Source organism: Anguilla rostrata, chromosome 19 (genome assembly GCF_018555375.3).
Source record: "Anguilla rostrata isolate EN2019 chromosome 19, ASM1855537v3, whole genome shotgun sequence".
In the NCBI taxonomy this organism is placed as follows: Eukaryota; Metazoa; Chordata; class Actinopteri; order Anguilliformes; family Anguillidae; genus Anguilla; species Anguilla rostrata.
Window position 1 is genome coordinate 13,307,884 of NC_057951.1, and position 21,863 is coordinate 13,329,746.

Sequence of the window (21,863 nt, forward strand, 5' to 3'; positions counted from 1 at the left end):
CATCCCTCTCAGAGGGGTACATGAAGGAGGCCAGATCCATAATTCGCCCTTGTAATCAGATTAAGAAACGCAAAGGCTGAGTTTCCAGAATTACATATTTTGCAGGTCAAGGGCAAAGCAAAAAAAAAAAAAAAAGAATAAATAAATAAAAAAATGGTCAAGTCCTCTTACGACTCAGAAGACGCAGACACATCAGGCATGCTCCTAATGTGGAGACCGGCGGTACTCAGCACGTTCCAGGTCTCAGGAGAGCACTCCAGCGCTCCAGGCACAGGAGCCACATCGACCCACAGCCAGCTTTGAGAAGCAGGGGCTCCGGTGTCTGAAGAATACCTGTGAAAAGGAAACGACACACCGCTGAAGCTAGCCCTGCAGGTAGGCGCTGCACAGTCCCGTCATAAAGGATGAAACAAGGCACAAAATGACAGGACGCCGGGTTGTGCAGTGAGGTACAAAGGAAGCGTCAGTGAAATGTCAGCAGGATGTTTAAATGATCTTGACCGGCAGGAAAATGGCTTTTTGTGGCCTTTACTGCGTGCATATTTCACAGTAATAGTGCAGCGCATGAATTCCACCGGCTGACTCTTTCAGGAGCCTCTGCTGCTGCTGAGGTCTCATTCACTCCAATAAGCAGCCCATAAATCTCTCATCATATACACATGCATGCGACGTCTTCCTTTGCCATTGCATTCCTAACATCAGTAATGTGTCTGTTTACACACCGGCTTGAATCCTTTTTTAAGGCTCTGCTTTTTGAGCAGAATTAGAGGTCATAACGAGTGCTGTAAGTTGCTCCATTTTTGCATGTGCAGTCCTGGTTGCTGTCGCATTCACGATATCTTGACAATTGGTTGGGTTGGTAGCAACACATTAAAAAAAATGAAATACTCCAAGCTCATCTGCGCTTTCCACGGGAACGCCTTGTTCTCCGAGCGCTTGTACATCCGCTCCAGGTCAATCAAAGGCCACGACGCAAAAAAAAGGCCTGATCTCCACCCTCAGCGCCCCCCCGCCCGCCCCCCCGCCGCGCTCTATGTAAGAGACGTCAGGCTTAATTGCGACTGTAATTATAATCAAATGGAGCGGTGGTGGCTTACAGAGGGAAAAGGTCAAGTCAATGAGTGACTCAGACTGAGTGATGAGGCGGCCAGGCTTTTCCCCTCCGCAGAATGCCAATATGCTGCGTCCGCTCGCAGGGCCCAACATCCTGGAGAGGCCTCCTCCTCTCTCCGCCGGTGTTTCCCGCACACCGTCTTCTCAGCTCCATACGGCGCGTTTCATCGCTGCAGTTTCGCATCGACCTCAGGAGGGCGTCCAAGAGTTTGATTATTCCGGGCGGGACATGTACTACCCCAGACCGATGGCAGTCACGGGCTGAGAGACGCAGAGAGAGCGCCCAGGTGACCCTCAGCCCAGGTGATCCTCAGCCCAGGTAATGAGTAATGAGACGATGCACCCGGCAGAGTTCTGCTGTCACGGTAACACTGTGGCTAAGGGGGGGGGGGGATAGAACGGTTCCCAGATCCGTCAATTAACACGGCAAGGACCCGGCGCTAACAGGAAATACTCCCACACAGCCTTCTGGGTAATCGGAGCAGTCATCGCCTGCTGCGCGCGCTAACCGAGCACTGATTCACCAATCAAGCATAACGATGAGAAACATCCAAAACAGGTCCTTTATTATAATTGGAAGTCATGATTGGTAATTTTCCCTCACAGATCTCCTGCAGAGCTTGGCATTTCCCTCTGCACCAGGGTCGCCTTCATGAGAAATTTAGAAGCTGTCTCAACAACAAATCAAAAGCAAAAAAAGAAACGCTTTTTAAAAAACAACTTTGGCTGGACAAATATACAGAAAACTGCATCAAATATATAAAAAAAACTCCATAAAGCACAACTCTCCTCATAGTACTGCTACCACCTTAACTAAGCTAATGAGTGTGGAGGCCAATTATAACCCCAACACACATAAATGATAAGTCATATCATACTTTGCCCTCTTTCTCCTCTTCTCAAAATAACTCCCCCCACCAACCCACTCTCAAAAATCTAACTTCCCAGAAATAGACTGTTAAGTCTCCCGGAAATCAGTTTCAACAGGTTGGCCTTTCCACTTCTTTACCACAGGTACAGGAGCGCTCCTGCAGCAAGGCCAAAGATGGCCAAAGCTCCTTCAGTACACACAGCCAGGCTAATGGGGTAGAGGAAGGGTGTAGCAGCCAATCAGATTCAGAGCGCGTTCCCTCTTTATGCTAAAAAGGCCAGGGCACTACCTACCGCTGCCCCGAGCAGAGAGGTGAGCCCAAAGTCACTAAGTTTGGATTAGTTTCAGAGCACGGGAGGCGGCTTTGCCTCCAGCTGACAGGAAATCTTTACTAAAAGCATAGACTGCTAGGCCTTTCCCCTCCTAAATGCCAACACCAACTGCCGTCTGCCGTCCGTATGAGTAATCGCCTCACGCCAGGAGACGTCTGTGCTCTTTGATCGAAACATAATAAATATTAAAAGGGCCGCAGCATGCTGTGTTACTGCAAGCTGGATGAAAAATGTAAGCTTTTTTAAAAATTAGTTGATTGGGGTGGGGGGTGGGGGAATGACAACTTCAATAAAAATGGAAACTATTTAAATAAAAAAGGAAATACAAACAAATCAGCCAATGCCAATGTTCTAATGCCATTATTCTGCACTGTTCTTACTTGTTAAAATGGTGATACCTTGCTCAAAGGTAACTTGTATATTAATGAGTAACTTGGTCTAGCTTAGAGTTCTTCTAAAAAATCCAAAAAAAAAAGTGCCTTTTAAAGGCAGTCAGTTAAAGGCTACACTGATCTTCTGTTCACACAAGCCACTGGAAGCTGAGTTATGACTGTTACCGTAATACGACAGAATTTAAACAGTCCTTCACAGATAAATATGCAAAAATAGCAAATATACTGTATGAAGGGGGTTTCTGCTAATTTAGCATGCTACTAAAGATGGATGTCCATATTCATCATAGGGTTAACGCAGGAAACACAGCTCGCACACTCATAATCCCCACAAGAAATCACACCGCTTTCCATTTGGAAAATTAATTCAGTGACCTACAGTAATGTGAAATTCATTTGCACAGTTGTGTTTTGCAAAAACCAAGTGCAGATTTTTTTTTTCCTCCGCCTCTCCAGCAACAGATTTGTCAGACAAAAATATCCAACTCAAGAACGACTGAAAAACCTTGCCTAATCACTGCGAAACACAATGATCTGTACAATTGTTCAAAATCGGTTCTAATTCCAGACTGCTTTGTGAGCACATGTTAATGTACTTCACTCAGCAGAAGTATTATTTTATGAATAGGACTGTAAAGTTACTGATTCAAATGGCGGTAGTGAAATGACTGCAAAAATTAGAAAATCGTCTGGGCATTCTGCGTATTTAGGCGTTTCACATCATCATCCAAACACTCTGCTGCAACATCTGCCAGCAGATTTATATTCAAGCCACTGATGTACAGTAAGTAGCTGCACTCTACATTAAACCCTGGGACAGGTGGAGATACCATTTACAGCTCAGCTCCACACTCCAGTAACTGCATCATTATTAGTCCAGACACTGTTAAAGCCCTTAACCATCTCAGCCAGCAATAATAATACACGGACGCCCCGTCTCCTCACACAACCACTAATGTTACTCGGGGTAACAAATTTATGCAAAAACGGCACTCACAAAAACATGCCTGAGAACAGCCAGCCAGGGGTTATGGAAATGTGTCTGCTACACAAGTGTCTGATATTACACCGATGCTATTGTACGTGTCAGCGGGGAATTGCCGTTCCATTTTAAACGGTTTCTCAGGTTATCCACGAGCAAATACAGTGACGCTGGCATTCTAAACAGGGACTGGAGACAGCTCCTGAAAGATAGTCATGTTGAGAGAGATCATCAGCATGCAGTTTGAAATTCAACCCTTTGAAGAGTAGGGTTTTTTTTTTTTCTTCAAAATTCCAAGTCAGTGTCCTAGAACTCCATTGCTTTCAGTTATCAGTAGTGATTGTGACATCGGCACTAGAATGTTCAGTGAAGAATATCTGCGATACACACGTTTGTGTCCACACCTTAAAGGGTTAAGCTGCCTGTCCCCCAGCTCAGTCTAGAGCGGGGTGCTGCCGCCCATTATGCTGCACAGAACTGGGGTTAATTCCGCATTAATTCATTCAATTTAGGAATTAATTGAAATGCAGTTTTTCATTACAACCACCGTTACCTTTCTCTTTCCGAAATTAACATTAGTTTGCATTTTTTCCCCAAAATAAAATGCATCAATGACCCTTAAAGGAATCTCCCTTGCATTACAGAACAATGCACATGATTGCAGAACTTTGAAAGGGAAATTGTACCATTATAAAAATCAAACAAATTGCATGTCCTCTGCAAATTAGATTTTTATCCCATTGTCCGTCAGTTTATTATATTATTATATTTTTTGAGGGAGGGTTCGTACAGTAACTGATAAAAACGACACGGCAGAAACAGACAGAAAAACACGGCAGGCAGGCAGAGCGAAAAGCAGCGGGCTGTCGCCACGGAGACGAAGCGGGAGGAAAAGGCAGCGTTTTTACAGCACTTCCTGTCAGATGGTCCGATCGCAGGAGCGCCGGCTGGGGTTTAATTAGCCAGATTTGACAAACAGGAGGAGAGGAGATTAAAGCCGCTGAGCGATGGGCACCTTTTTAATCTCCCGCTTCAAAGAAAGGCATCGTAACGCACGGCAACCTGTCGCCCAATGTGTGGTGACATTCAATACTTTGATTTGATATGCAAGGCCATTAAGAATGCATACATGTGAGTATGAGAGATCTCTGCACTGTATGTGTATTTTGATTGGACGTCCATCACTGAGAATTATACATGCATGCACATGTTTGTTTGGATTTCACTCAGGCATTTGTTACAGATATTCTTTGGCTGTGATGTGTTATTGTAGTCTTGTGTTCTGACATCAGCCGCTGTTGAAGGTGTAGTCTCAATTCTGTGGGAAACCAGTGCATTCACAAAGTCACAGTCTGTGTGAGAGTGTGTTTGCGCATGTTTCAGATGCTCTCTCCCCTCAAAAGTATACTTGCAGTCTAGTTCCAAAGCTTTAAACCCTGAACTCTGCAGTCCAGCAGATGCAGAGATGGTAGACTGCAGTGAAATTACAGGCCTCTGCAGAATACAGTTCAGACAGAGGTTACCGTGCCCCTGCCGGAACAAGTTTAAAACATGCTGCTCCAATTTCTGTGAAAAGAAAAGCAAAAATAAGAAGCCCCGTGCCTGCTCCTGTCACGCGGACGACCTCTAAACCGAGGTCGCCCTGCTCGCCCCCCTGGCTGTTAGGTGCTGAAATCTTGGCGTGGGAGCTCGGCTCCTCCAGGCTGGGCAGTATTTATAGAGGACCCTCGGCTGACCGGCCCCTCTCCTGCAGCGGTGGGAGACCCTAATTCACTGACCCCCCCCCCCCCCCTTACTGTGAGCGCAGGACACGCCCCCTGTTCCCCGAAATCCGCCGGGGGGTTCGGTCAGTCCACTGGCAGCGAGCCGGGCTCCTGGAGAAGCGCCAGTAAGCCGGGTCCTGGCTCAGTTTGGACCGGCCTCGGCACGAGCCTGAGCCACTAGCCACAGTCACCGCCATTTAATGATCCGCCATCTTTTCTTCTCTGCTCTGTTTATAGCTCACAGAACTGAACCCAACAGCTGCATTTTCAAAACCATGCACAGGGCACAAACAACATCCATGATCTGGGAACACAAGTTCTGTAAATGCAGCATATTTCAGACTCACAGCCAGTGCTGAGGATACTGCCATTGGCCCTTTGAGGTGTAAGATGAGGAGATGTGATTAGAATGTTCTTAGCTGAAAATTCTAATGAATGTTCTGAACTGAAGATTCTAATTCTGATGTAATGATCGCTACTGGTAATTCAAAGACATGCAGTTCTAGAACACTGACCTAGAATTTAGAAAAAAGATTTCAACAAACCTACTCTTCAAAGGATTAGAGGGAAGGCATTGAGATGCATCTACTACGATGCGTGGAAGCACAAGAGATGCTGTCATTCCTGCCAGGAAATCAGGTGTAAAATACAAAAACATTTTACGGCTGTATTTTTCCCCCCTTTATTTATTTATTTTATAGATGTATTTTGCTGTAGTCCGTGTCAGCGCACTAATTTGACTGCTCTCCAGTACCCTGGGCACTGTAAGTATGATCAATAGCCAACCACCAGCTCCGTATTCATCAACAAATAAGCATTCAGATAAACCTCAGAGGCACACGAACAGGAAATCATTATCCCTCAATTGCACCGAGTGCTCTGAAGACACGTAAAACGCTGTCAGGCGAGAAGATTATGTGCAGAATAAAAGCTGAATAAAAGGCGAGGGCAATTTCCATACGTTGGAGATCCTGATAACAATTGTAACTTTTTTTTTTTTTTTTTAAAGATGCATGCTGGTTTTTCTTCCACAACAAAATTATGTAGATTTCAAATCAGACGGCAAATCATTTTTTCCTCAACAGAGATTGAAGCTCTGGGAACAGAGTCTGGAATCCGTCCTGTTCCGTGGGTATTTTACCCCCTCCAGCAATATGCCATTACAGTCCTCCCCTCCTTTAAACCTATGAATCACACTCATCTCCAGCTCATCCCTCAGCTGCACTTACAAGAGCCAGGCCTGCATCCTAGCTGGGTGCGCACAAGGAGCCTACCCTAAGACACAGGGAAAGCCCTGGCCTTAAAATAAGAGCACGTGCTCCTCAAAATGCTGTGTTTTAAGGGACCCATTACCTATCCAAAAAGAGCATTCTTACTAAAGAAAAAAAAATGACCAACATCCTCCCCAAATAAGTAATGAGAAAAAAAATTAATGTTTTAATGATTTCAGAACTTTTCAGGCCATTGAATTTAAGAGAATATTTGTCCTCTCAAAGAGAACAGCTGTACAGTGAGCTAGTAAGGGCATTCAGACAGGATGATACATTTCAATAATGATAATACCCCCCCAAACGCCCGTGATACCATCTCGAGCAAGTTTGCTGATAATGCTAACCTTCAGAGGAAAACCTGTTTCAACAACTCATTATGAACAAGATCACATCCTCCCTCCTGTTCTGGATTCATAACATTTGCATAGAGATCAGTGGAGGCAATGGGCTTGCAGTCACGGTTTTAAATAAACATGAAATCACAAAAGTCGGGAGCAGTAATGTAGTAATGGGAGAGGCCGAGACAGGCTGCACTTTCATCCAGCCCAATTCAGGCTGTTACCTTGGCAACAGCGAGGAAAAACACCTTTCCAGCAGGCTGCCTTCTACAGGTGTCCCGTTGCCAAGAACTGTGCAGAGGTAAGGGGGGGGGGGCAAAACTTCAACCTCATACACCAAACCTCCAATGCCTTAAATAGATTTCTCATACAAAAGCTTTTGTGAACACCACAATGTTTGTCAGTCTGATGATCAACCACCTACAGCCTCATCTGTTTATTAGAATACACTCTCAGACGTGTTACTAATCCAGTCAATATGCCTGAGAACTCAAACTGTAGCATTTAAATAACACTTTCTAAAACCCACCCCCCCCCTTTTTTCCCCTCTGAAAAACACACAGCCTGCCTTCTCTTTCCGCGCGGCGCAAAACCAGAAACACGTCTGCTTTAAGAATTCAGAGGCCGCCGCCGCTGCTGCTGGACGCGTAGAAAAATCGATTCAATATTCGAGGACATTTACATAAAAGCTGATAATCCAGCATAATTCCCACTCCCCTCTGACACGGAGGACGGCCTCACTGTCGGCAGAAGAGATCTTCAATTAGAAAAGCATTTGAATAATTTATGGAATGCCTCAAGGCCTCGTTAAAGGTTGTGTGACCTGCATCACATTCTAAAAGCACAAAAGCCCCCTTCTTTGGGTAAAGAAGACTACACCCAGACCACCTCTACCAAACGGTGCTCGTTTTCCTCCTTAATGGCACAGCATTTTAGGATGCCTCTGCAGTCGCCAAGACGCACAGTTTCCATTCGTGTCAAGAGCACCAATTGTATTGGCTCACCTGCGAGGAGCCGTTCCTTGCCGTCCAATCAGCAGCAGGCGTAGCACTCGATCCCCGTTGCCAGTTCACTTGTGCGCTGCTGACATGTCTACGATGTCACGGCCCACGCGAGTCACATCCTGCCATCATTCTGCTCCAGATGTGAGGGAATGTGGACTGGAAATTCTGCCCCACACACACCTACAGTGCACGCACACGCTCGTGCACGCACGCACACGCGCGCACACACACTCAGGAGTGCACGCATGTGCGCACACAAGCATGCACACACAGATACATATGCACACAGACACACACCCACAGACATGCATTCACACACACACACACACCCACAGATATATAGGCATACATGCACGCATGTGCGCACACACAGACACACACACACACACAAAACCACCAGCAAACGTTAAACTCAGGTGTTAGATGTACAAGTGGTGGATATAGAGTACCAGCTGGAAACAAATTTTGCTCAACATCCAAAATCCTTAAAACGTAATGACTTCGACTGCTCACCCATAAGAAAGTAGTTTCTTTCTTTTTAGTTTTTTTTTTAAGCTGGTCTTGGTGGCTGAAATCCCACAGGGTCCTGCAGGGTATAAACAGAAACACAGGAAGGAAGATGCCTCTACCCCAGCCCCGTGACTCTCTGACTCTCGAGAGAGACGGCACAAAACCATACACACATACACACACAGCTTTAAGCATTTCTACTAAAAAAGCAGTATTATTTATTCTTATTTGGTAAAAATGATAATTTAAAAAATGCGAATCATGAGTACCAACCCTGCACCTGGCTGTTAAATTTCAAGGCAGAATTTTAAAAATCACCCACCTGGCCGTTAAAATCCAGGTGAGGATCGTGCAGTTTCCTCTTTCCATTCCATTCTTTATTTGACTAGGGAAACTTTATTAAAAACCTGTTTGAAGACCATGTCATTTACACTACACAGGCTGGTTTATCACTCTCACCTTTCACACAGGGGAATGTGACGTTGCCTTGGTTACCGTAAGGAACAGGTGGGAGACGGGGACTGTTGCCAGAGGCTCTGTTGCCCCTCTCTCCTGGCTGATGCCAGCCCCTAATCCCCCGCAAAGCCGGGTTCTTTATTAAGGGATTAGAGTGTTGACAGTGCATCAGTGCTTCCTAATTCATGCTCCCAGCCTAGTGCCGCTGGTCTCGTAGCGAAGCGACACCGACACTCTGACAAATTAGCATGTCTCCGCTGCAGTGTCCATTTTCACTGTGTGAGCGTGCGGACCACACACTTCAGGATCCAGAGGACTTATGAAAAGGACTTTCTATCTCCCCCCTCCTCCTCCTCCTAGTCCTTCTCCAACAAAACTAAGTACACAAGGAATATTTTATACCCAAAAATATACTTATGCTTACCCAAGTTAAGCATAAGCACACATACCTTCAGGGTGGAGTGTTAGAAATATATATAAGAAATACTGTTAGTCTAGTGCATCAGCAAAAACATGGTCGGAGTGTGAGGGAGGGGAAAAAGCAAGATGATTATGTTTATTTAGAAAAAAAAAAATTGTATGCAATTATGTAGTAATGAGGCAGCTTGTTTGGGATATTCATCAAACTGAACTGCACATACTGTATGAAATCCTAGTTTAAAATATCCCCCTGGCACAAAAAATAAAATAAGTTGAGTTTGGGTAACATTTTTTTCACCAAAGTTAAGGATGAACCTCAGCCTCAGTTTGGGGCTGATGTAATAGAAGCTCTAATTTCCCGCTGATTCATGGTCTGTTTTGTCTCCGGGTTCCTCTTAAAGGCAGCCAGTTTCCCTGCTCTTCCATACTTCATGCTGACAAGTACAAGCGCAGAAGCAGTGGAATAACTCTCCCGTCATTTTTCTTAGCTGACGGTACCTTACAGCCCAGCGACAGAATTTCAGTCTAATCAACTGCCGAGACGAACGCCAAGCTTTCCAAACGGGTCCCACCTTCAGCTCCATGCAATTTAGCCCCCGGTGAAACTTTCATTCATCACACCCCGATGGCTGAGACTCGGGTTAGGGAGGTAAGCCTGGCGGGCCAGGCCCTGGAGAGGCCCTCACAAGCAGCCCCACGGCCCTCCCGGTCATGTGGCAGAGGCAGATGGCCTTCGGGTGCCAAACACCAGGCTTTGTACTGAGGAGATGTTTTCAAAAGGAGGTCATAACTGAGCAACTCTGCATCCCCTTATCATTCTTTTAGAATGCTTACAGTACATAAATAACACATCACGCTGCCTGCGTGTAAACTCATCATTTATAAACCCTGCTGCAGTGCCAAAGAAACACAATGGAAAATGGCAACTTGCAAATGACTTGCAAATTAAATAAAACGCGCACCGCTGCGTCTAAGAATACACAAACTTGCCAGCGACGGATTCAGTGTGACAGGCGAGCGGCTCGGCTCCGATGGCTCTGATGAGCAAAAGCACCGCCGCCCCAAGCACTGACGCCGGTCTCTTCGGTTTACCAAATAACTACTCCAGCTATGAAAAACCTTTTATTGTGAAACTGGCCATTGGCACATGACTTGTGGAGAAATGCTTAACAGACTGTTCAGTCGAAGGCCGCGTACAGGAGGCATGTAGGTTATTTTAAAAAATGCCGGTAGTGTTAGAACAGCATATTAATGTTTAACTAAGATATAATGCACTGCGGTTCTATAAAAATAATGTTTTATTATTCTTTTGTTGTGCACCATCATCACTAGGGAATGCAATTTCAATGCCCATTGCTCACAACCCTAATCAGCCTTCAGATAGAAAACTGTTTGCAGCTCGGAAAAAATTGTTATGCTTATGCAACATATGAAATAAATCATGTTTTTTTTTTTACAGCCTTCTCTGGAAACATGACAAGTACACAAAACATGAAAGGACAGATTTCTCTGTGTGTACATAAAAAAGCAGCTGGAGAATGATTTTCCTTACCGAAACGTCTAATAGAAATAAGGGAAAGTCTGTAAATATGCCAGTACTCAGTGGACCAAGCTACCCTTCCTCAACCATTTTCCTTCAACATGAATGTCAATTAAGCATGGGAATAGCAGCCGGCAGAAGACAAATATTACATTTGAAATTTAAATACGAGATAGGACTCCTTCCATGTGAAGCAGATGAGAAACAAGGCTCTGTGGTTCTAAAGCAATCCCTCGCGATCAAACCGTCAATATAGATTCATTTCTCGTGCAGTTGAAAAGGATTGCTGCAGAATTTTGAATATTGATTAATGCACTCCCACCAAACAAGACTTAAATATTTTATGGTCAAAACCTGTTCAGGTAATAAATACAACACTTATTAATGCTGGCTTGTAGATTGTCATGGGACGCTGGGGTCATATAAAATAATACAGCGAGAATCACAAAGATTAAGAAGCAGCTTGCTTTTCTCACTGAGTGTAATCAAGACAAAGCAACTGCAATAAAATACAGATATCTTCTGAAGAGGCCATGGTAGAGACGTAGTAGATAGATGTTTTCATGACGTATGCAAGCAACGATATAGAATCTTGGGCATTATGACAGTTGAGTATCTGAGCCAGTGTAACAGCACCTAACATGCAGATAAAAGGTAAGTGTCATTTATTCAGAGTTGCTGAAATACTTCTCTACACTGAAGACCAGGAGAACCAGTTTCTGCCCAGTCCTGGAATGCTACTCCTCACAAACTCTTTTCCAGCGTTAGAGAAGAACTACACCCCTACACTCATTTACAACTATGGCAGGAGTACAAATGATATAATCAACGTCGTATTCACCTCTCAGATCAATGCTCACGGCCGCCATTTTGGATGTGGGACAGTACTTTTATTTTTCTCATAGAAAAACACAAATATCTCATTAATGCAATAGCAGAGGGGAGTGGATATGTGGACAGCAGCAAATGAAGAGGAGGGCAAATGAGTATTTGGACACGGGGACGGACGGCTCGTCGATAAGTGGTTTCAGCAGGGAGACACCACCTTCACTCTCTGAGGGTATTAAAGGAGCTCGGCAACAACAGATGGCAAATTGGGTTCAATTTTCTCCAAATTACACCAAAGTCCAGCAGAGCACAGATCAGAAGGAGCGACAGAGTGAGGCTGGGCTGGGCTGGTGGTATAAAAGTGTTGGCCCAGTGATTTCAAACAGTGACCGGTGAGCACTTTTGGGCCAGGAGTCTCACTTCACCCCAGCAGAATCAGGTCGGGGGGGCTGAGTAAAAAAGCAGGCTTGGCAGAGCGAAAGCTTTCGGCCCCGTGGACAGAATAGCAGGCAAAAAAAGACAGAACGCAAGAAACCAGGCTATTCTTATACCTTTGGAGAGCGGGCTGAAGCCTCACACTGTTCTCCAGCATGGCTTTCCTCCTCTTATTTTACAGCCTGATGAAAACACGGCCTTGGAAAGCCATTCGGAAACATGGGACAGGGGATAACAGTGCCCCAGGAAAGATTCACCTGGATGAGTCACCCGTGTGCGCGCCTGAAAACACATCCCACAGAATACCTGTTCCTCACAGAGCCAGTCTGTCCATGTCCTGCACATGGGCAGGTAAAGGCAGCGGGGAGAGAGGCTTCCCCCTCTGGGCTCAGCAAAGACTGAAAACACACACACTCACACTCAGACACACTCACTCACCACTCACACTCAAACACACTCACTCACAAACACACTCAAACACACTCACGCACACAGACAGACACACAACAACACACACACACGCTAATCACCACACACAGCATCACACGTTGACACACACCCCTCTCCACAAAACATGAAGCATCATCGTTACACACACTCACACACAGTATTTCAGACACACACACTGCAATAAGCATACACATTTTCGCACACAAACACACACACACACAAACACGTGCGCACACAGACACACTAAGGCAATGCACACACACACGCTAATGTATGCACACACACACAGGCATGCATGCACACGTATGCACACACACCTCTTTTTCTCTATCACTAACATGCATTATGCATCCATCCGATTACACTACCTTTCATTGGGCAGAAGTTTTTATCCAAAGCCATACACTGTACAATAAGTGCATACCGCAGGTTACTGGAACAAATGCAAGCACCGGTCAGATAAAGTCCAATTCTCATCAAGGGGCAGCTAATCCATAACCATGACCATTAGGTCTAGTTCCCAGAATAGAGCTGTGGCTAATGGGGAGAGTGGCAGCATTTTCACGTTCTCTCTCCAACACACAGACAGCCCGTCAAACGCCCGCCCAAGTGTGAAATAAAAAAAGCACTAAAGTCTAGAGTCTCAGACATAAAACATTTGATTAAAAATGATTTCCTACCAAATGCACCAGAGTTACTGAGTGCCGTGACTGCATGGCACGCCAGTGCATTCTGTCTGATGGACCTCTCCCCCCCCGAGCCCCCTCACCCCAAACACGCTGTACTGACAAAGCACCGCATGAACACAAAACTACAGGGACCTAAAAAGCTGGTGAAATCCCGCGATATTTCCACAAACCTTTCTACTGTGTGTGCAGGCGCAAACGTAATGCCAGCGGGATCGTATTTGGGGAAAAGCAAAACGAAGAGGCAAAATGAGCAGGAGAGTCTTAAAAGTCCTCGTGCCTCACAAGAGACAAGTCAAATATTTCTGTTCAGTCAAACGCCATTTCATTAAAACACCCCCTTGCCTTGAATTTCCATTTTCTTGCCCATGCGAGCCCAACAGACAAACAACCTACGGAATTAAGCCCACAGGTACAATCAAATAAATGAAACAAAATGAATGGATTTCCATAAATTGGAGATTTTCAATAACATTACTTCAGCTAGCTACAAACACCGTGGTGTGAAAAAAGAACCACAATTTAAAAGAATATCATTGTACAGCCAAGTAATTTATATTAACTTTATGCTTTCAAGTCATGCACGTTTTGCCAAATAAATGTTTGTGTTTTTGCTTTTATTTGTAGGATTTTTTAACTTGAGGTATTTCATCATCATTGTAAAATTATTTCTTGGGTCATTAATAAAAGATGAGTCCTTCTGCCATTATATATTAGAAGACTCAAAGAATAGTCTATACTTATCACTCACATAGATACACACACACACTTGATTGAACACATGGTCTTGTCTTGCTTTCAGAAGTTTTCACTTTTTTTTCTCCCTTTTAAAGATTGAATCCTTCAGAAGTTGCGGAGCGAAAAGCTTTCTCTGGATGTTTCTATAGCAACAGGAGATGGTATGAAGCCGTTTTCGCGGTGCCCTATAATTACCGCTTCAGTCTACACTTGAAAAATCACATCACAGGACACACGGGGAAGCTCAAAGGTAAAGGATAAAGGCAATCTTATGTCCCAGAAAACTATTCCACACTTGAGTCTTTTCCAACACAGTCATTTTTTTTTTTTTTTGGTATTATACGGTTATTTCCCCAGGATTTCTTTTGAAGTGCAGCACCATCATTGGGCCGAATTCACATACATTTCTTCCCAATTCAAAGTATACCCTCATCTGCCCCCCGCTTCAGTACTTCAATACAGCATTTCCTTTTATTTGTGGAATTCGCCTGACTACACTGTCATTCCGCAATGCTTTATTTAAGCCCCAATTCTAATCCTGTTTTATTAAAAAAAAATTGTTGCAATGTTTTTCCAATGCCGGGCCATATTGTCAGGCCCAGCCTTCGGCTGAAATGTTCTTTAATTATGTCAGTGCAGAGCCGCACAGGATTCCTCTGAAGCCACATCCAACTACGCATCACGAATAGTAATAACGTTACGAATTAATTTATAAATATGCACTCTTCTGCACTTTCACAGCTAACATGTTGTATTCAAGTCTCCGTGAACTTCATTAACGGTTCTTCACAGCTTCAGAACCGCGTGACTGCCACTGCTGAGGTCATTATTTACACGTTATTAAAAGTAAACTTCTGTGATGGTTTTGGACGTTAATGAGCAGATCGGCAGCGTGCGCCGTAAACAACAGATGCTAGATGGAGAAAGGCTGTGAAACCGAGGTGTGATCACGGGCTCGAGCTCAGAACGAGGATACGCGCCGGTTACAGTAGCACGCGGCAGATCGCATTAACGTTTATGAGTGTCAACTCTAAGCGTGAAAATGCGACTGGGGGAAGGGAAAAAAACAGGGCAGGTTGTCATTTTTTAAATTCATTTTAAAAAATGAATTAAATTGTTTTCCTGCATATCCTTATTGATGTCAACAATCTCCAACCAAGCACCATACAAAATGTGCAGACGGTATGAAGTGTGAATGTGAATCCCGATATTCATCCTAAAGCAAATCCTCAACAAGGCCCAACTTGCTCATATCCATCTAAATCACACCTGAAAGCAACGACCTGAGCACTGGCTTTAGCAGCAGACTATGAAAGTTGGAGAGCCTCAGGCAACATAAACAAAGTTTGAGCATGCCCTCAGAAAGCACTACAGTCTCTACGTTCGACGCGACTTTTTGATCTCCCCCTGGGGAGGATATGTTCAACAGTTCACACTTTACTTGTTTACTTTTTTGCATTCAGTAAAATTCAGGGTGTGTACCATTCATAATCAACACAGGGGTACATTAATTGTAATGAGAAATGTAATCATAACAGATCATTAAAGAGGCTGAATTAATATATTAGTAAACTGCAGACAAATTAGCACAGGTCAAAAGTTGTACTCTTAAACACCTGGTGGGCTTAAAAAAAAAAACCCCTAGCCACTTTGCAAACAGAATTAATCCATAAAGTAGTTTTTAAACACACACGTCACATGCTTTAGCTGGCTAATCGCATCTTGTCTCAACAAAAATCTCAAAGTACTCCGTATTAATGCTTCCCGCTTTCCATAACTGTAATATGGAGACCACCTGGGCGTGTTATGAAATGGAGGCAATGACCTCTTAATCTAACTGAAATTGGGAAACGACGGGAGCGGGGACAGGTAGATCAGTACCCCTGGGACTGTAACCACGGCGATAGTTTAACATCCTGTGATCTCATTTGATAGGAACCAATGGGCAGGTTAATGGGGTCTCAGAGACAGAGACTGCCGTCATTGTCGCAAGCAGCAAAGAGGGGGCTTTGCGCTCGCATTCAAATTTATGGAAACATTTTTTACTGTGATTGATTCTTTAAGAAAGCGCACTTCACATTTTTCTTGCCATGACAACTTATTTGCATTTTTATTCTAGCCATACTCCATCCAAAACTAATTTCCTTTGAAAATGATTTAATAAAAGGAATCAGACACTAATCAAGTCTATGTCCAATAAATATGCCAGGCGCGCAAGTCCCAAATAAGGTTAGCTGTCCATCAAAGCATTGGACGCTAGTTCATTTTGAACCATAAGTATGATGTTCTGAATATATTTTCCAAAAAAAACATTTAAAGGCACATTGGAAACTAAATAAACATCAAATATCAAAATGAAATATGTTCACGCTTTGAAAAAAATCAAGCACAGTATACACCCGCAAAGTCACATCGAATATTTAATAATCTAATTATCACATGGAGGGATGGAGTGATGGAAAGGGAGGGAGGGCGGCAGTGTACCCCTGGTCTTGTACCCTAAAGGTTGTACTGTTGAGCAAGGTGCTTAACCAGCATTGCTTCAGAAAATATCCAGCTGTGTAAATGGATGCAGTGTAAATGCTGTGTAAAAGTTGTGCAAGTCACTCTGGATAAGAGCGTCCGCTAAATGGCTGTAATGTAAAGTAATGGAGGGAGAGAGTTTGAGGAAGAGAGACGGTGTACTAACCAGTTTCTTCCCTGTACAGTTAGTTCATCCACCCACAGAGCTGCTCTCTTCTGACCCCATTAGCGGTGCGAGTGAAATAAATCACAATTTAAAATGAAACTTTTTAAATGTCACAATTTATGTATACTATAATACAGCATGTCCATGAAGGTCAAAAATGACTTGAAACAGCAGAGGGCTGACCAATCATTGCACAGCGCATATTCCAGCGTGTGACATTTACATTTACAATGTGCAGGCGATAACATGAAATTTTTTCACCCCCATCCACCCCACCTGCCTCCTCAGTGTCTGGAAAATTAACTGATTTGCGTTGTGTGGCGTTTCCCATTCCTCCCCACAATGCACCATGCCTTCCTCTCAAAAGGATGCTTATCGCAGACAAAGCTTAGCACACTAAGGATAATGAAGCCCAACCGCGCCGGTGGTCTTCCATCGTCGCGTAAATCCCACAGACGCTCGCACAACGGGAAAAGCGGTGCAGAGCTCTCGAGCGCCGATGCCATGGCAACCCCCGAGAAGTGACGGAACGACCAACTGAAAACTCAGAAGAGCCGAACGGATATACAGGCGGGACACCGAGACTCAAAACTATTCACTTCCGCGATTTTCGTTCCTCAAAAAAAGAGGCAGAAATTACAGGGCGTTTTAAAAAACCACCCATTGATTGACCAATAGACCTCGGGTGCTTCTTTTTTTCGTTAACAGAACATAGTTAGAAACTGAGCATACACAAATTCCATTACCAAAATAAAAAAGCACAGGATTACTGTGCGTTTGTTTTTAATTCTCTAAAGTTAGATTTGGCTCATGTTGTAGCCTACAGTGTGAGTTTAGGGTCTTTGATTGAGCGCCTTGGTTAAGTATATTGACAATTGCAGCCATAGTTGGAATATCAGCAGGCATTTTGTCCGGCGCTGTCCGTAGTGCTGAATACGCTCTGACGTGGCACCAGAAGATTCATTAATTTTCCCACATACAATGGAAGATATTCCATACACTAAACACAAGTTTTTATTTTTATTTTTTTAACTGTGCCTTTTAAGCTCTGCTTCACACACAGAATGTGATTAGTAGACAGTCCCATTTCCTGATAGTGTAATTATCTTTAGCCGTAGTAAATCAGACAATTTTACACAGTCTGTGAACCCAGCAACCCACCCTCACCAGGACGCAATCTGCGCTGCGAGTTTTATATATGCAAATCAGCCCCACTGTTTCTTCAAATCTGAGGGCCTTGAATTTTGCATTTGCTTGCTTGCTTTTTTGGTATCACTTCAAAGAAAGAATTCCTAGGTTACTGCTTTCCAAACGCCTCACTTATGGCAATAAAAGCAAGAAATGCAAGTTTGTGTATACTTTTCTCCATACCAGGAATCCCACTTTCCTCAAAAATAAATACATAGTAAAGACCACACCATAATACCTTATTGACTGGAGAACAACATGTTTGCGAACATAAGAGGAAGAACAGATTGATTTTTCCTGATGAGCGGTTAATTGCAACACTAGAAGTCCTCCACAGCGACTAGCTGCCTGCCTGTGTAATTACACCTCGCGGCCATTCCTTCTACAGTTCTTCAAAGCCAGGGTCAGAGTTCTTATTTTGTGCCAGGTTATTGATCCAAGATCTTCCAATGAACAGCAGAAACCGTAAAACTCCAAAAAGGCCCACTTCCTGACTGGCATCGATGGCTTCGCCAACATTATCGGCCAGTAGGGTCATGACCACGGAAACCGAGGGGGCTCACGCTACCCTTCTCAAAGCTCACCATCGCCCCCGAGCGCCATTTCCTTCCTCACGGTGTGAAGAAAGTCAGTCAGGCCCGCACCGGAAGACGCCGCTCTGCTTAATCCGCTCATGTTTATTCATGAGGTGCGTTTGCTCAGTTCCGCGCGGCGTTCTCAGCCTCGCCAAGGTCAATCAGGCAGCGCTAAGGTGATTATGGGCGCTCTTTATAATTCTCTCCCCCCCCACTGTAGCCGCGAGACACAGACACACCCCCCTCCCGTGTGGTTTTCCGAAATGGGATTCGCTCGTCGAGCGGAACGTCGAGCAGGTCGTCTTAAGAACCGGCGCCAAGGGATCATCAGCTCAGCCCGGCGGACTAATCCTGACCTTGTGATATTTTATTTACGTTGGGGGGGGGGGGGGGGGGGTCAGACAGAGCCAGAGGAACCAGATGCACTCCAAGAATATGGGACAGGGGAGCAGGAGCCAAGTTTATGTACTCACTATAAGAACCTGGGGGAATGGGGGGGCCATCGCTGGCCAGCTCGAGATCATGTAACCCCTCACCCCCATTCGCGTCTGTCTCAGTTAGTCAGACGCTTTCTGACTAATGTATATCTACACCCAGCATATTACCAACACAAACCATACATGGATGGGGAGCCAAATCCATGAAACACACAACAATGCTGGAGTTCAAGCAGGAAATAATAATGAAGCCATGTTGTCACATCCCATAAAATTCCCAGCACAGAAGGTCACACAGGAATTCCCTCCGGTGCCAGAAGGCTTTCATATCAGAGTGAAATCCGCACACAACACTCAGTGCAAAGTTTCCCCTCAGGGTGCGTGCTCTTGAAAAACGCTCTCAAGGTAAAGAAGAACTCAGGCCTATTTCCCCAACCCCCAACGTCCCAGAAGCTGTGTCTGGCACCATGTATTTCCTGCACGTTCGCGACTCTACTCACTTCCAAATGAATTTGAGGATATACAAGTGATAGGACCAAAAACAACAGATAGTGGTTGTGCGGTCCAGATTGTGAGGGGGAAAAAACATACAATAAAATAATGAAGTAAGAAGTTAAATAAGAAAGTCATAATGAAATATGTATTACTTCCATCAAAAAGAAATGCAAGTAGAATAATTGTGAATTGCTGCTCAAACTTGTCCTTGCTCACACATTCACAGGTGATGCACTGTTACTCTATTTCCTACTACAGAGAAGCATCAGTAATGAATATTTAACTTACCCAACTCTCACAGATCTCAGCGCAGATCTCAAAGAACGAAATACATGGCTTCACTGTCATGAAGTCTTTCACCTGCAAACAGAAAACAAATGAAGCCCATTCATAAAAAGCAAAATAGGCTAATATTAAAAATAACCCATATTATTTAAAAATAATAATCTATTATAACTTCAAAAGGTTAATGCATCAAAAAAGCAACCTATACAACACTTAAATTGAATTGTCTGATTTTTTTAAAATCCCAAATACTCTACCACAGCTCATCACAGACAGACACTCTTGCTGGTGATGTATTTGCAAACATAAGAACAATAAAAATGTATTGATAAAACACTTTTAAAATAGTATGTATAGTTAAGTACTTTTTAACAAACAAAAAAAACATCACTGTTCAGCAATGTTCAGGAATCCTTTCTCCAGTAACACACACCAGGGTGGTATTTTTTTATTTTTTTATTTGAATGTTCCATGTGCTATAAATGATAATGAGGGTCATTATTACTACAACGAATACTATATTGGACCATAAAACAAAGGGAATGTAATATCTTCCATTGTACACGTTTATAGATTATTTAGTGGCATCTTGAATCTACTGCTGTCACTTTGTAGTTGAGAAATAATGTCAGGGGCTACCTTTAATGTTAATGTTCCTGCCTCAATCTATGGTTCTGTAATTGGTTTCTTAATGCAGATACATTATTTGGTCTGTTGCAATGTCTAACAACATAGTTTGCGTTTGAAACCCTTTCGGCTCCAATAATGCTACTTTCGCCCGAAGGATCCGCCCGTCGATTCACTAATAGGCACGTGTAATGAGCTGCGTCAACTCGTCTGCGATCTGCGACGTATTCCTCTCGTGAGAGCTCAAAGAGCACTTATTTAAAATGGCAAATTAGAACTTGAATTTTATTACCAGTTGAAATGCAATGTGTCTGCGTAAAATCTGTAAGTATTCATCGAGGAAAATTAACCTATTATTAAAAACGGATTAATCTACTTCTGCTCAAACCTGCAATTCCCCCAAAAAACAGCCTCGAGTTCATTCCGGCACATTGCAGTGTAGTTTAAAAATGACTTCTGTTCAAAATCAAATCACTAGGCTCGACATTTGTCTCGTGCCGTCAACTTCGTGTCTTCAAATAAATGAATTCTGCACACGGATATTGTGGAAACTTCCTTGCAAAGCAAGAAGATAATATCGTGTACTCGAGGAAAATCCATTTTGACAATAGAGGCTTAACCATACGCGTAAACACGTATGTCTCCCGAAGTCCGAGACGGTCTGACATTTTTACAGCTATTTACAGCTGATGCAAACACTTGGAGACTAAACAGTTTTCTGAATATGAAACTGGAAAGGCTTTTGCATCCAGGAGCGTTTTATAGCAACGTGTTGTGGAGCTTCTCGCTTATCACCTGCACCTTTATCCATTTTACTAAACTTAACGTTACCTGAAATGTTTCCACGTTTGTGCTGTTGTAGTGATTTGGAGAGCATATAGGGTCCCCGAAAAATATTTACGATGAAATATATATAACGCAATTTTACTATTATTATCTGAGCTAAACTTCTTTTAAAATGTGACGAAGACTTGTATTACGGCTTGTTCGTTCGACAGGTGGTGCCCAATCGTCTACTATCGCGTTGCTTTTTTTCAGCTTCGCCCTCAGTTACCTGTTTCTAGGGGAGTGCTGCGCACCTGTTGAACGCGAACGATTAAATTAGTCACGCGCAGAAGTGAATACCAATTTAGTGATTTAATGGGGTTCAGGTGTGAAAACCGAAGGATGGGGCGGTGCTGGGGGTCCCGTTTAAAAAAAGGGGCTGTAATTCCTACACGGATTAGCCTATATGGGTGTAAATCCACTCAAATTTAAGATAAGTCTGCACTTTAACCTCATGTTAATAGTTTTACTTCAAATCCGATGTGCTAGAACAAAGAGCCAGTACTACACAATTATAGATTTGCAAACACTTCACATGTGGTTAAAGTGCAGAGTCAAGACACAGGCCACGGCATCATCACTGATGAGACATTTGATGGAAAGATATTTCTCC

General features: G+C 43.7%; 2 long non-coding RNA genes across 2 annotated transcripts in view; both read right to left on the reverse strand.

The window, feature by feature from the left end:
* Positions 1 to 21,473, reverse strand: part of LOC135245789 (uncharacterized) — a 50,882-nt gene extending 29,409 nt beyond the window's left edge. The window contains exons 1-2 of the long non-coding RNA XR_010327402.1: positions 21,257 to 21,473; positions 19,802 to 19,873 (exon numbers count right to left, since the gene is read on the reverse strand). This is a non-coding gene — a long non-coding RNA (uncharacterized LOC135245789). The remainder of the gene's footprint in view (positions 1 to 19,801; positions 19,874 to 21,256) is intronic.
* Positions 8,154 to 9,534, reverse strand: LOC135245790 (uncharacterized). The gene is made up of 3 exons (XR_010327403.1): positions 9,036 to 9,534; positions 8,580 to 8,652; positions 8,154 to 8,196 (listed from the first exon to the last, which is right to left on the reverse strand). It is a non-coding gene; the product is annotated as an uncharacterized LOC135245790 (long non-coding RNA).
* Positions 21,474 to 21,863: the final 390 nt, after the last annotated feature.